Below are 13319 nucleotides of genomic sequence, written 5' to 3' on the forward strand. Positions count from 1 at the left end.
CTATCGAACCTCTTCCCCTTTGGGCTAACCTTGAGCACCTTTCTCTCTCTCCCTTCTCCTTTGCCGAATATCTCTCCTTTTCTCGCAAACCCCAATTTGTATCCACTCCAATCCACAAATACACCGCGAAACTACTTTTAGCCATCACCCCACCTCCTCCCTCCTCTATCGCTGACCTTCTCACCTCTACGATTTGGTATAATAGCAGTATTCTTATCAACTTCAAACCCTTCTACTGGAAATCTTGGAGACAACGTGGTTTAATATGGGTTTCCCAACTTTTTACTGGTTCTGTCTTCACACCGTTCCCTATTCTAAGCCAAACTTTCTCTCTGCCATCCTCTTTTGCCCACAAATATATATTACTCAAGACTGCGGTCATGTCCGCATACGATTCCCTTTCTCATTCTCCTCCAAATACGAATTCTACTTCACTGACTTCCTCTTTACACTCTCAATTGCGCTCAAACCCCTCAGCATCTTCCATTTATCACTCCTTCCACAACCCTCCATTACCCCGGCCTAAAACTGCGGTGGAGGCGCAATGGGAATCTGAACTCGAAGTCTCTTGGCCTACCACCTTATGGGATAAAATTTGGATCAAGCTTCGCAAGTCTTCCAGAGCTGCTTCTCTTACACAAACACTTTTCTTTCTTTACAATCGACTCCTTTACACGCCTTCTCTTCTTCACAAACGGTTCCCTACAACTCCAGACCTTTGTTGGTCTTGCTCCACCCCCAGTGCCACGCTTTTTCACATGCTTTTCCTCTGCCCTCACACGCAAGCATTCTGGATCAAAGTATGGGATCAAATCAATACTATCTTTCACACCTCTATCCCCTTTTCTATCACTGACATATTCCTCGGTTCACTGTCCTCTTCCTGGACTGAAGTTGAAATGAATGTTCATATTATTGATTTGCTATTAGCTGTTGCGTTTCAACAGATTACTGTTAACTGGAAGAATTCTGAGGGTATTACGTTTAAAGCTTGGTGGTTCAATGTATGTTTTAATCATAGATTAGATACTGCATTTATTTATCCCATCACCCTGGCCCCGAAAAGACATGCGTTGTGGCTTCCTGTTACCCTTTACTTGGATGCAAAAAAACTATTGAACATCCATTTATTTGCATATACAGCTATACACACACTACCACTTTACTTCTAAGGAAACTTACACATACTTACTCTCTTAAACAATCACTTATAGAAACACATACTTATTTAAACAGGAACTCTTACAATCTCTCACTCTCACATATACTCACTTATATATATCAATACTCACAAATACTAGATTAAAACATATGTTGTTACTGATAAAGACACTAGTGAGACAGTCATTCACTCACTAACACACACATATATACACACTCATCCACCCATACAGTGCTGCACATATGCTGTCTTCAAAACACATACAAACAGTGAGTCAGTCACCAACACATGCAGCCACTTATACAAAAAGTGAAACACTGATACATATATTACAATATTTAAAAGTTACTACCTAATATATGTATTCACTAAGATACACTTAATAAGGCAGTTATCAATCAATTCTTAAAAAAAACATCCATTTACACACTTATTTAACCATTTATTCTTCCATCGTCCTTTAGAAATACATATATAAAACATATTTATTTTTTAGAAAGACACACATTCACTGGATGGTGTCATCAGTGATGTCATGAGTGATGTCACTGACCATGTCATGAGTGATGTAATAGGTGACGTCATCAGCAGTGCATTGCAGGCGCGCAAGTTATAGTGAGCCCAACTAACTATAACGTGGAATTTCACTGGTTTTGTGTCAGTAAAATTTCCAGCTAACTATAACTGGTGTGAAACCTATGGTTTTTTCAGTGAATTTAATAGGTTTTTTAAATGCTAATTCCTAACTATAACTGGTCTGAAACCTATGGTTTTTTTCAGTGAATTTCATAGGTTTTTTAAATGTTAATTCCTAACTATAACTGGTGTGAAACCTATGTTTTTTTCAGTGAATTTCATAGGTTTTTTAAATGCTAATTCCTAACTATAACTGGTGTGAAACCTATGGTTTTTTCAGTGAATATATATATATATATATATATATATATATATATATATATATATATATATAAAAAGTCCTGAAACTTACAATAGAACTTATAAAACAATTCATTTGGTTTGTATTAACTGAACACAACATTTGATAGAATATTGCCATATGATGGATCATGGTCTGGGACTACATTGCTCATAATGCCAGGAAATATTGCCTGGGATTACATTGCCCATAATTTCTAAATACATTTACCACATAGTTAAATATATTTTCAACACTCTTCACATCAGCTTCAAAGACCAGATGGTTCATTATGTCTTTGGTTAGTATAAAAAACTAAAATTAAACAAATAACAAGAAACATGTGAAACAGTAAAAATATAAGGCCCCTCAACAACAGGGATTTAATAATGATCTTTTTGGGTGCACGTGGACTCCTCTGGATGCTCATACCTTTAATGCTCTATATTGCACGCCTTTGGGATTACATTTCTGATGATGTCAAGCATCCTAATGACGTGGCATAACTACGTGCCTAGATCATGTCATGGCGAGTAGCCTGGAAATAATATCAACCTACTTTATCATTTCCCATCTACCAGCGGGAAGGAGAGGAGGCCTAAATAGTTGCTAAAGATGAAAGGACACCCTTGACAAAGGAAGTAGTGGGGCTTAACATGAGACAACTAAAAGTATGGGCATTGGCTGGCGCAATCTACACAGAGTGTGACTACCGGGATAGGTCCCTCTTGTCTCCCATGTAGCATAACATCCTGAAAATTCAGGGTAGGCGTTTTGGTGCAATACAGACTAGCAAATACACATAAAAAGATAAGACATCTCTGCATGTGATTATATGTCATGTCTTTCTCTGTATATATGGATTTGCTATACTTTGGCATGTTCATTATTACAGATTACTAGACAACAAGAATCTATGTCCTCTTTAAGTGGCACGCCTATGTTGGTTTACATCCACTGGAATAGATAAAAAAACCTGACCCATGCAAGTCTATTATGTTCTTTCGCACAGGGCCCAGGTTGAGTTCGTTGTGGGCACAGGTGATCCAGCCTTTGCATGCTATATATGTGTGTGTATTTCACATATCCTGACTGTGTTAGAGTTAGAATCAAGAATATTTCAATAATTCAACATTACACCAATAAGGCATGTGAGGATATAACCAACAAACAAAAAAGGTTGTGGACTTGTGACAACTAATCTTCCTCTTTTATTTAGGACACTAAGGACCCGATTATGATGTCAGATGGACCTGAGTTCGTCCGACATCGTATGGAAACAGGGACCGAACAACCTTGTGTCGTTGGTCCCAACCCAACAATTAGGATGCAATTGAACACTGTTCGGTCGCATTCCTATTCTTCACAATGGGAGCATGCATTCTAACCAGAATGCATGCTCTCATTCTAAAGAGCTGAGATGCAGTTCATCCCTGCACCCCTTGGCAGGCACCTCAAGGTGCCTGCCAACGCGTGCAGAGATCAACATGGGGCACCATAGGTGTCTCCAAGACCACCATCTGGAGGTTATGCACCCATGGTGACTCTGCTGGGGGCCCCCAAAGTCAGATTCCCGCAGCCTTTCTGTGTCGGAAAGGCCAGCACAGAAAGGCTGTTGGAATCTGCCATCGTAACCCCTCAGGCAGAAAGAGCCGCGCAAGGGATCACTGGAGATTTTCCAAATGGCAGATGTGCTCTCCAAGCCCGCCGGAGGCCATTCGAATATCCGGTTCAGATTCCTTTCCGACCGACCCCATTATTAACTTCGGTACAATACTACATAGTGTTCAATTTCTGGTGCATGACATCTCACCCAAGCTCGCACAATAAAAATAACTCAGCTCTGACATCACACTTTAGTATCCATGGCAATACAAAATCTTAGTGTGATTCCTGTTCATTCAATCGAAGGAGTAATTGAGGAACTGTCAATCCAGTTTTCACAAAAATATAATGCTTTTGCATCAAACAAAAGTGCAATGATTATGCCATTACCCCATGTACTTTCTATAATGAGAGAACAGTGTCACTGTTGCAGCATCTTGTAAACATAGACCCAGACTATTAGGGATAGATTAACTAAAAAAAAAAGATTGCAACGCTGTGCAGCAACCAAAGTTGCTGTGCAGTGTTGCAATTGGGGAAAGAGCAGCCCAAAGCCTCTACTAAGGTATGGCACAGCTGCTCCTTCCTTTAGTGCGAGTGCACAAACAGGCAGCCTAGCACCACACACTCATTTGCACCATAGTCGGTGTGTGTGTGATGGGTAGCATAGATTTTGTACTGAAAGGATTACCTTCCGGTGCTAAAATCTATGCCTATAAAATGTTTACATTTTACACACATTGCATGTATGCTGTGCAGTGGTGCACCCATGCATTGTGTGAGAAGTTAAGCAAAATTAAAAGATTCCTCTTTCTCTGCACCTGCCTATAGAAGGCATTATTTTTGGGGGCAAAGCACTGTTTACCAATTTTAGCAGATAGGGCTTTGTGTCAAAAATCATGAGTGGTAGGGTGGAAATGTTCATGTACCACCCATGGAACAACTTGAGGTGTAAAATAGTGCAAGGCAGTACATAGATGTGCAAAGCAATATCTGTATTACTTTAAGGGTTAATTTTCACCCCCAAAAAATGTTTGTTCTCGAAATTGTCAAGGGATGCAACCACTGACCCTAATGTCTAAGGATTCTGTAGAAGTGCAGCAAGGACCCTTCCCCTCCCCCCCCCCCCCCCCCTGAAGACTGATCACTCAACTCACAAAACAAGAACACAGCATGCTGGTAATAGACTCTGAGGGAAATGGGATTGTGATGAGAGTGAGTTCTCTGAAGCACTGGGGAATGTCACAGCCTTGTTGTGCCTTCTACAGCGGATCTTTGTTGGATGTCCTCAGTTGTGTAAATGCAAAGGAGGCCCTTGTGCGAGAAACAGATGATGAGTTATATGGCTGAGATACCCGCCACCCCCTCTCAACACAATCCCCAAGGATGGGAAACCGGAAACGGTTCTGAACTTTTGGAAGGCGGGAGGGAGTGACCCTCCCGGCCGTATTTATTAAAATATGAAACAAAATCAAAACATTAAAATAACAGTTTCATATTATGTACAATTTCATTTCCACATTACGATGTTTGGCTAACCTTAACAGATCTCTAATACAAAGGTTCTCCTAGCCGAACTAACATCCTACAAAAACATTTGACTTGAAATTGTACATCCTAACGTTAAGGGCCAACGGCAAGGTCATAACCGGTGTCAGATCCCTAAACCAGAAATACCACCCTCACTTGTGAGGGGACCAACCGCACAGAGGCGTACCTCAAGTGCATCTTACCAATTTCCCTTGGACTTGACGGGGGCCCCAATGAACTCAACGCCATTTAACGGTCGTCCGAGGACTCGTGTGAGGTGTCTAAAAGGTAGCGTAAACCCCCTCCCGAACCCCACACAACTTACACATCTGCCGTCGCAGATGTCCTGGCCCCAGGAAATTCCCCAGGAGGGCCCGTAGCCCCTCCTATCCAGGAAGGGGCCTTGACCACCTTTCCTTTCCTTCCGGCGGCCTATCCTTAGACGGGACCGCCTCCCCGTTGAGGGGCCAATGGCCACCTCCCCCGAGCGCTCCCATCCGTAATGGGTGACGCCCCCCCCATAGGGATCTTCCAATTACTGCTCACCGATCATGACCTTACCGCCCGACAATAAATACGACAAATCTACCTAAATCACTAAAAAACAATTATGACTTACTACAAGCATGATTACTGATCAACATTAATGCAAAACACTTTATTTGAAAAACATACTGAAAGTGACCATCTTTATTGCATTCCAAATTATTACGACAATTATCACAACCTGCAAGAAATAGAGTTACCACATCAAAACTTTATTCAAAACAATTAGCTGTCCTCAGGGGCTGGTGGGTGGGTCAAAATTGCTCTTCGTTCCGTCTCGAGCTCACGTGCAGCGAGGAGGTGCAGCTTCAGAGCACAGGAACAAGAGGATGCTTTCTTGGCTTGTTGCTCCTTTTATCCGTCTTCAGGGCGGGCGTAAACCCGCCCCCGCCTGCCTCCGAGGGCGTGGTCGGTCGCGTCAGTGTCTAGGACAGCCCACTCCAGGGCGGGCAAAGGCGCGCCCCGGCTACGCCGCTTCGGGCATACCAGCCGAGACTCGCCTCCCGCCCAAGATGGCTTCCCGGGGGGATCGTGGTACTCCACCATACGTTCTGGGGGACCGAATGGTCGCCCCTTTCCATATGGCTGAGATACCCGCCACCCCCTCTCAACACAATCCCCAAGGATGGGAAACCGGAAACGGTTCTGAACTTTTGGAAGGCGGGAGGGAGTGACCCTCCCGGCCGTATTTATTAAAATATGAAACAAAATCAAAACATTAAAATAACAGTTTCATATTATGTACAGTTTCATTTCCACATTACGATGTTTGGCTAAACTTAACAGATCTCTAATACAAAGGATCTCCTAGCCGAACTAACATCCTACAAAAACATTTGACTTGAAATTGTACATCCTAACGTTAAGGGCCAACGGCAAGGTCATAACCGGTGTCAGATCCCTAAACCAGAAATACCACCCTCACTTGTGAGGGGACCAACCGCACAGAGGCGTACCTCAAGTGCATCTTACCAATTTCCCTTGGACTTGACGGGGGCCTCAATGAACTCAACGCCATTTACCGGTCGTCCGAGGACTCGTGTGAGGTGTCTAAAAGGTAGCGTAAACCCCCTCCCGAACCCCACACAACTTACACATCTGCCGTCGCAGATGTCCTGGCCCCAGGAAATTCCCAAGGAGGGCCCGTAGCCCCTCCTATCCAGGAAGGGGCCTTGACCACCTTTCCTTTCCTTCCGGCGGCCTATCCTTAGACGGGACCGCCTCCCCGTTGAGGGGCCAATGGCCACCTCCCCCGAGCGCTCCCATCCGTAATGGGTGACGCCCCCCCCATAGGGATCTTCCAATTACTGCTCACCGATCATGACCTTACCGCCACAGGCCGGATAGTTGACCGGCTATCCGGACCCCCCACAACAACTCCTGCCTAAAGGTCATGTTTTAAACTCTTTAACCACGCCATGAGGTCTCCTATGAGTAGCTCATTCCCCACCCGGGACAGATGAACACCATCCCCCAAATACATACTGTCCCCTTTGATACAACCATGCGAAACAGAATGCAGTGTACTTGAACGAAACAATCTACTCACTTTGTTATTTATTTTCCTCACTGAATGATTCAGAGCAGAAACCGAAATAGCCCCCCGCCACACTTTTCGTGGGATCATATGGGACCATGCAATTGTGCACCCTGGAACTCTTCTTGCCAACCAACTTACTGTGGAAAGCATTGCCTCAAGAAGAAGTCGTCTACCAGTGGCCACCAAATCGTTACCCCCAAGATGAACTATGATTATAGACGGCGGTGACCTTGTCCGCCCTAACAAACCCTCGAAAAAGGATTGAAACTGGTCAATACAGAGCCCGCCCTTTCCGTAGAAGGACACACTGTACCCGTATTCCCCAGCCACGTGAATCATGTCACCTGCTTTGAATACGTCCGCGGCACGCCTCACGTATGAGTGGCCCACGACCCACACCTCCTTTTTCACAGCCGGTGATGTCTGACCGCTGGTCCCCAGGTGTCGGGTCGACTGCACAGTCCGCCCCGCCTCGTAGGCTTGCGCAACTGAAAACCAAACAAAAACAAGAAGCGTGAGTACATCATTACAGCTTCACAACATGTGCAACCGCACATACCTTTTATAACAGTTCGAGGACCAACGCCCCACACGTTTTACCTCTTCTACACTCAGACCCCTGGCTGTAGCCTCTGTGGCAGCCCCTATCCGAAAGGAATGGGTCCCAAACTCGCCGGGGTTCAGGCCCGCGGCCGAAATCGACATCGCAAGCACCCGCTGGAACTGAAACCTCGTCAGTGGGGTGGTATCAGCGTGTCTCAACAAGGTCCCCCCCCATGATGCCACCCTCAGTGCTAAATATTCCTGCACGCAAAGAACCGGGCACATGGAAGACCCGGGAATCCTCTGTATGATTATGCAGTCCCCAATCGCACACTGATCGGTTTTGGACTTGACAAACGAGACAGATATCGTCTCCCCTTTGACCTGAATGTGCTCTCGGCACAGTCCCCCCATCGTATCCTGCTTGTTCTTCGCCACCAGTCCGCTCACCCGCATAGCCCCATGGAATGCTAGCGCTAAAGCGGCTCGGAATAACACTGTTTCATACTGGGATGAACATGTTGCAGGGAGTACGGATAATAACAGGGCCAACCTATCCAGACCTATCGGGTGCCTCACATCTGTTCTTCGACCCTCAAGGCGTTGCCACCCACGTAGCGCTTTTTGCACCACGAAAGACGCTGTTGGGTCCTGGATCCCATGAGCCCTTGCCATAAAGGAAATGGCGGCCCGATGCCTCTGGGCCGTAGCTACTGATTTGCCCGCCTGATGTAAAAACAGCAGATATTTTACTACAAACTCTTCCTGGCCCCAAAGCTCCCCCCTAGCAGCCCCCAAAAAGGCCCAATAGGAACGGAACGCCCCTTCATATGCCTTCCTCGTCCTGGGCGCTAAACTCTCTCCCACGAGGTTTTGTAGTTCGGGGCACCGAGAGACCAGAGAGCTTCGGGAAAGGGTGCCGCCACCGGGTCCGCTGTGGGCAGAAAACCCCAGAAGGCCTGCATTCGGAAACGAGAAAGCGCATCAGCCGCTTGGTTCATTACCCCCGGCACATGTCTTGCCTTAAATAGCACATTCAATTGCATACACAATAACACAATTTCTTTGAGCAGTCTCAACATCCATTTGCACCGTGCTGCCTGACTATTGATACACTCAACCACGGTCATGTTATCAGACCAGAACACCACAGAGTGATCCCGGAACCCCTCAGGCCAAGTTTTCAGGGCCACCAGAATAGGGAAAAGTTCGAGAAAAGCAATGTTACTCGTCAGCCCGTCCTCGTGCCACCAAGACGGCCATCTTTGGGCCGACCATTGTGTGCCAAATATGGCCCCGAAACCAATACTCCCTGCCGAATCGGTCCACAGCCCCAGCTCCTCGGAGGACACCGCTGGCTTGCTCCAGACAACTCGACCATTGAAATCCGCCAGAAATGCCAACCAAATGCGCATGTCCTGGCGAACCTCTACCGAGAGCCTCGTGCGGTGATGACCCTCCTTCAGGCCGACCATGGCTTGAGCAATCGAGCGGGAAAAGGGGCGGGCCATCGGCATTACTCTCAGGGCAAAATTCAACTGGCCCACCATTTGTTGCAATTGATGCAGTTTTACCTTGGTCTCCTTAATACATGTTTCGAGGGATGCCCTGAATTTTAATACCTTTTCTCTCGGTAATCGAAAACAACCTTCCTCCGAGTCTAGCTCGATCCCCAGAAACTCGAGGCAAGTCGAGGGACCCACAGTCTTACCTGGCGCCAATGGCACCCCAAAATGGTTCATTAAGACACAAAATTCATTTAAGGCCTGTCCAAATTCCGGATCCCCGGCTGCCCCCAGGAACAGAAAGTCATCGAGATAATGCATAACATGTTGAAAACCCGTCTTCCTTGTGAAGACCCATTGCAGAAAACAACTGAACTTTTCAAAATAAGCACAAGATATAAAGCATCCCATTGGCATACATCTATCCATGTAATATCGACCCTGAAACATGAAACCAAGGAGACGCTGATCGTCTGGGTGTACCGGGAGCAAACGGAACGCTGACTCGATGTCTGATTTTGCCATCAGCGCCCCGGGCCCCAGGCGATTCAACATGGCGACGGCCTCATCGAAGGATGCGTACCGTACCGAACACACTTCCGGGTCTATCGCATCATTCACGGAAAGACCACGTGGGGCCGACAAGTTATGTATCAGCCGAAACTCACCCGGGTCCTTCTTGGGGACCACCCCTAAAGGGGAACAAACAAAGTTAGCAACCGGTGGCAAATCAAATGGGCCGGCGACACGACCTCGAGTCACCTCTTTTCCAATCTTCACCTGTACCACTGCCGCATGCTGCAAGACCGACAGTTGATTCTTACAGTTTGCTACACCCTGAAAATCCCCCACTGGGATGCGGAAACCATATGAAAACCCGTTCCGCAACACCCCAGCGGAAGCATGATCCGGGTATTCGTTGAGCCAAGCAATCATTGCCATGGTATCAATCGGGGTAGGTAAAGGCGCCCCTCGGACTATATCAGACCTGTTTGGCGCCTCCTTTACCACCGTTATCACCCGTTTTGGCTCTGCACATGGACTCAGGATGGGATGGCTGCCACACCCCCCACACTCATGTCTGAATTTGCATGACCCCTGAGGCCTCGTACATTTTCCTCTGTTGAAATTCCAACAAATCCCCTTTTTACCTGTGTTGCCACTCGGCTTCGAGTGGTACTCGTTACCTGTGCCCGTCCGAAAGGGCGTCCCCGAGTATTGGCGGGAAGATTCACCCCGTTACTCCCTATCAATGGTACTTTCAACATTCCTGTACTCTCCATCTTTTGCCAAGACACGGAATCATAACAATCCCAGGTCAACATTGGGTCGTGTTCTTTAGCTTTCCTGAACAAGTTGTCATAGCAAAACCACTGATTACCCCCATATGCCCCGGAATACTCCATGATACGTGATTGATAAATAGGCAACTCGGTCAGCAACTCGGGCCTGCGCTCGCCCATAATGGAGGTAAAAATGCCCCACGCTCTGCCCCAAGTACCAATGTTTTCGTCAATCTTAAAGGCGGCCATTTTTGCGCGCCAAACACTCGGATGCATGAGCTCCTTTTGGCTCTTAACATGCTCCATCTCATAATGATCGGTAAGCAAGGAAAAAATGTTCACATACTTATTCGCCCAAATATTTTCCTTAATTTCCATTGGGACATGCTGAGCCACTTTTTCCCTCCGCGAAGGTACAGACCCCTCCCCCGCGATCGGCAGTGGCCGCTTACCTGAACCAGACGCGTTTTCCCCCGACGGAACTGGCGGGGTAACAGGAGACGATGCCTTCGCAGCCTCCCTAGCTTCCCGCATTTTTCTCATCACTGCCCTGGCGTCGTCAGCCGTGGTGCCCTCGTTATCTTTTCCCAACCACGCTGCCAATTGTGCCGCTAACTCGGGCCGCATATCTTCCCCGCTCACGGGGGTGACCACCACGGGGATCGGATTCCCCTCTCTCGGCACCGGGGTTGGCTCCTCAAGTGGGCTCTCGGGGACCGGGGTCTCCCCCCCGACTGCCCCTCTTCTGGACCTCTTGCCTTTCCCACCCGGGACTGCTCCCGGCAAAGGCCGTTTCGGTCCTCCCTCCCCGTCCTTAGCCGCCATCTGCTTCTTCAAATCGGTTACTTCCTTCATGAGCATGCGGAGCATCTGATCGGTGCTGACCCGCTTTCCGACTTTCTTGGGCATTCTCAACAGAGTCTCTGTAAGACAAAAAGAAAGATTACAACGCTCAAAATTGCTCTTCGTTCCGTCTCGAGCTCACGTGCAGCGAGGAGGTGCAGCTTAGGAGCACAGGAACAAGAGGATGCTTTCTTGGCTTGTTGCTCCTTTTATCCGTCTTCAGGGCGGGCGTAAACCCGCCCCCGCCTGCCTCCGAGGGCGTGGTCGGTCGCGTCAGTGTCTAGGACAGCCCACTCCAGGGCGGGCAAAGGCGCGCCCCGGCTACGCCGCTTCGGGCATACCAGCCGAGACTCGCCTCCCGCCCAAGATGGCTTCCCGGGGGGATCGTGGTACTCCACCATACGTTCGGGGGGACCGAATGGTCGCCCCTTTCCATTCACAGTTGAGCCCACGTAATGTACATCCCCAGCTCCTCCTCTATCCATGTACTAAGACATCTTACGTTTACCTTTCTTAACTAACTATTCCTAATCCCCTGCTTCCTCAGGCGATCTCTGGCGATGTGTGACCCTTTCTACCAAGGTGTCATTATCCCACAGAATACTAAAGTGAATTAAAGAAGGCTACCATTCACTACTATACCAGCATTTTTTAGGTCTTCCCCACTTGACTCTGCCTTTCCATTTTTGTAAGGAATTTCGGGGCATATTACCAACAACTAGCCATAATTTTTGTCTCTAACTTGTTTAGAGACAAAAATTATCGCCGCACATCGGCGATTTTTATCGCAGATAAACCTTGCTATTAACAAGGTTTATCGCAAATGCGATAAAAAACGGCCGAAATGCATGAATATCGCTGAAAAGTCAGCGATATTCATGCATTATCGAGCAAATGCTCTTAGCCATGTTATCCACCTCCCATTGGATAACATGGCTAAGAACTGCTCAGGGCAGGTGTTAGCTTTTGGAGATATTCCCGCTTAGCGCGAATATCTCCAAAAGTTGGTAATAGGAGATAGCGATGTTAGCGACTGTTTTCAGTCTCTAACATCTTGGCACGCCCACTTTGCATCTCATTAGTGATAAATATCACTGACATGCAAAGTGGGGCCCAAGATGGTCGCTATCTCCTACTAGCTGTCGCTAACTGGTGTTAGCGACAGCTTGGTAATAGGGAGATAATTTTATCTCCGCTTTCTTGGCTTTTAAAGCCAAAAAAGTGGAGATAAACTCCCTTGATAATATGCCCCTTCATTCTTTGGTATAGCATATGTGATTATAGTTTTAAAAGAAGACGTTAGAGTTTACAGATGAGAAATCAGTGTTCTTGATGTTTCTCCTGTGCAATTAAGCCACCCAACAATCGTATCTCACAAGCAGTTTGTAGTTGCAAAAGTCTCGCACCAAATGTTTTTCAAGATTAGCCAATTCTTTCAACAAATGAATCTTTGATTTGCCACTAACCTATTTTTTCTTTGCAGGTTTCCTTGTGGTGCATGTGTTCACAGAGCAATACATCTTACCATGCAAAACAAATATTGTCACTGACTTTCTTTCAGGTCTTGTTTCAGTGGCGGGAAGAAGCAGGGCAGAAAACGAAGTGAAGCCCAGATTCGCAGAGAAGCAGGAAAGTCTCTGGTTGTTGAGCATTGCTGGGTTGCTGGTTTAGGTCCCAGGACCGCTGGCTGGAAAAGGGATGCTCTCTCTCTAAGCATCTGAAGCCAAGTAGATTACAACTGAAAGGCATCTAAGATGGCCGCTAGGCTCCCAATTCTCATGAGAATTGGAAAGGGCGAGCCCTTCTGGAAAGGCCCAGAGTGTAATGGAGGCCTTAATTCTATGAC

This window comes from Lissotriton vulgaris, chromosome 2_1 (assembly GCF_964263255.1).
Source record: "Lissotriton vulgaris chromosome 2_1, aLisVul1.2, whole genome shotgun sequence".
Classification (NCBI taxonomy): Eukaryota; Metazoa; Chordata; class Amphibia; order Caudata; family Salamandridae; genus Lissotriton; species Lissotriton vulgaris.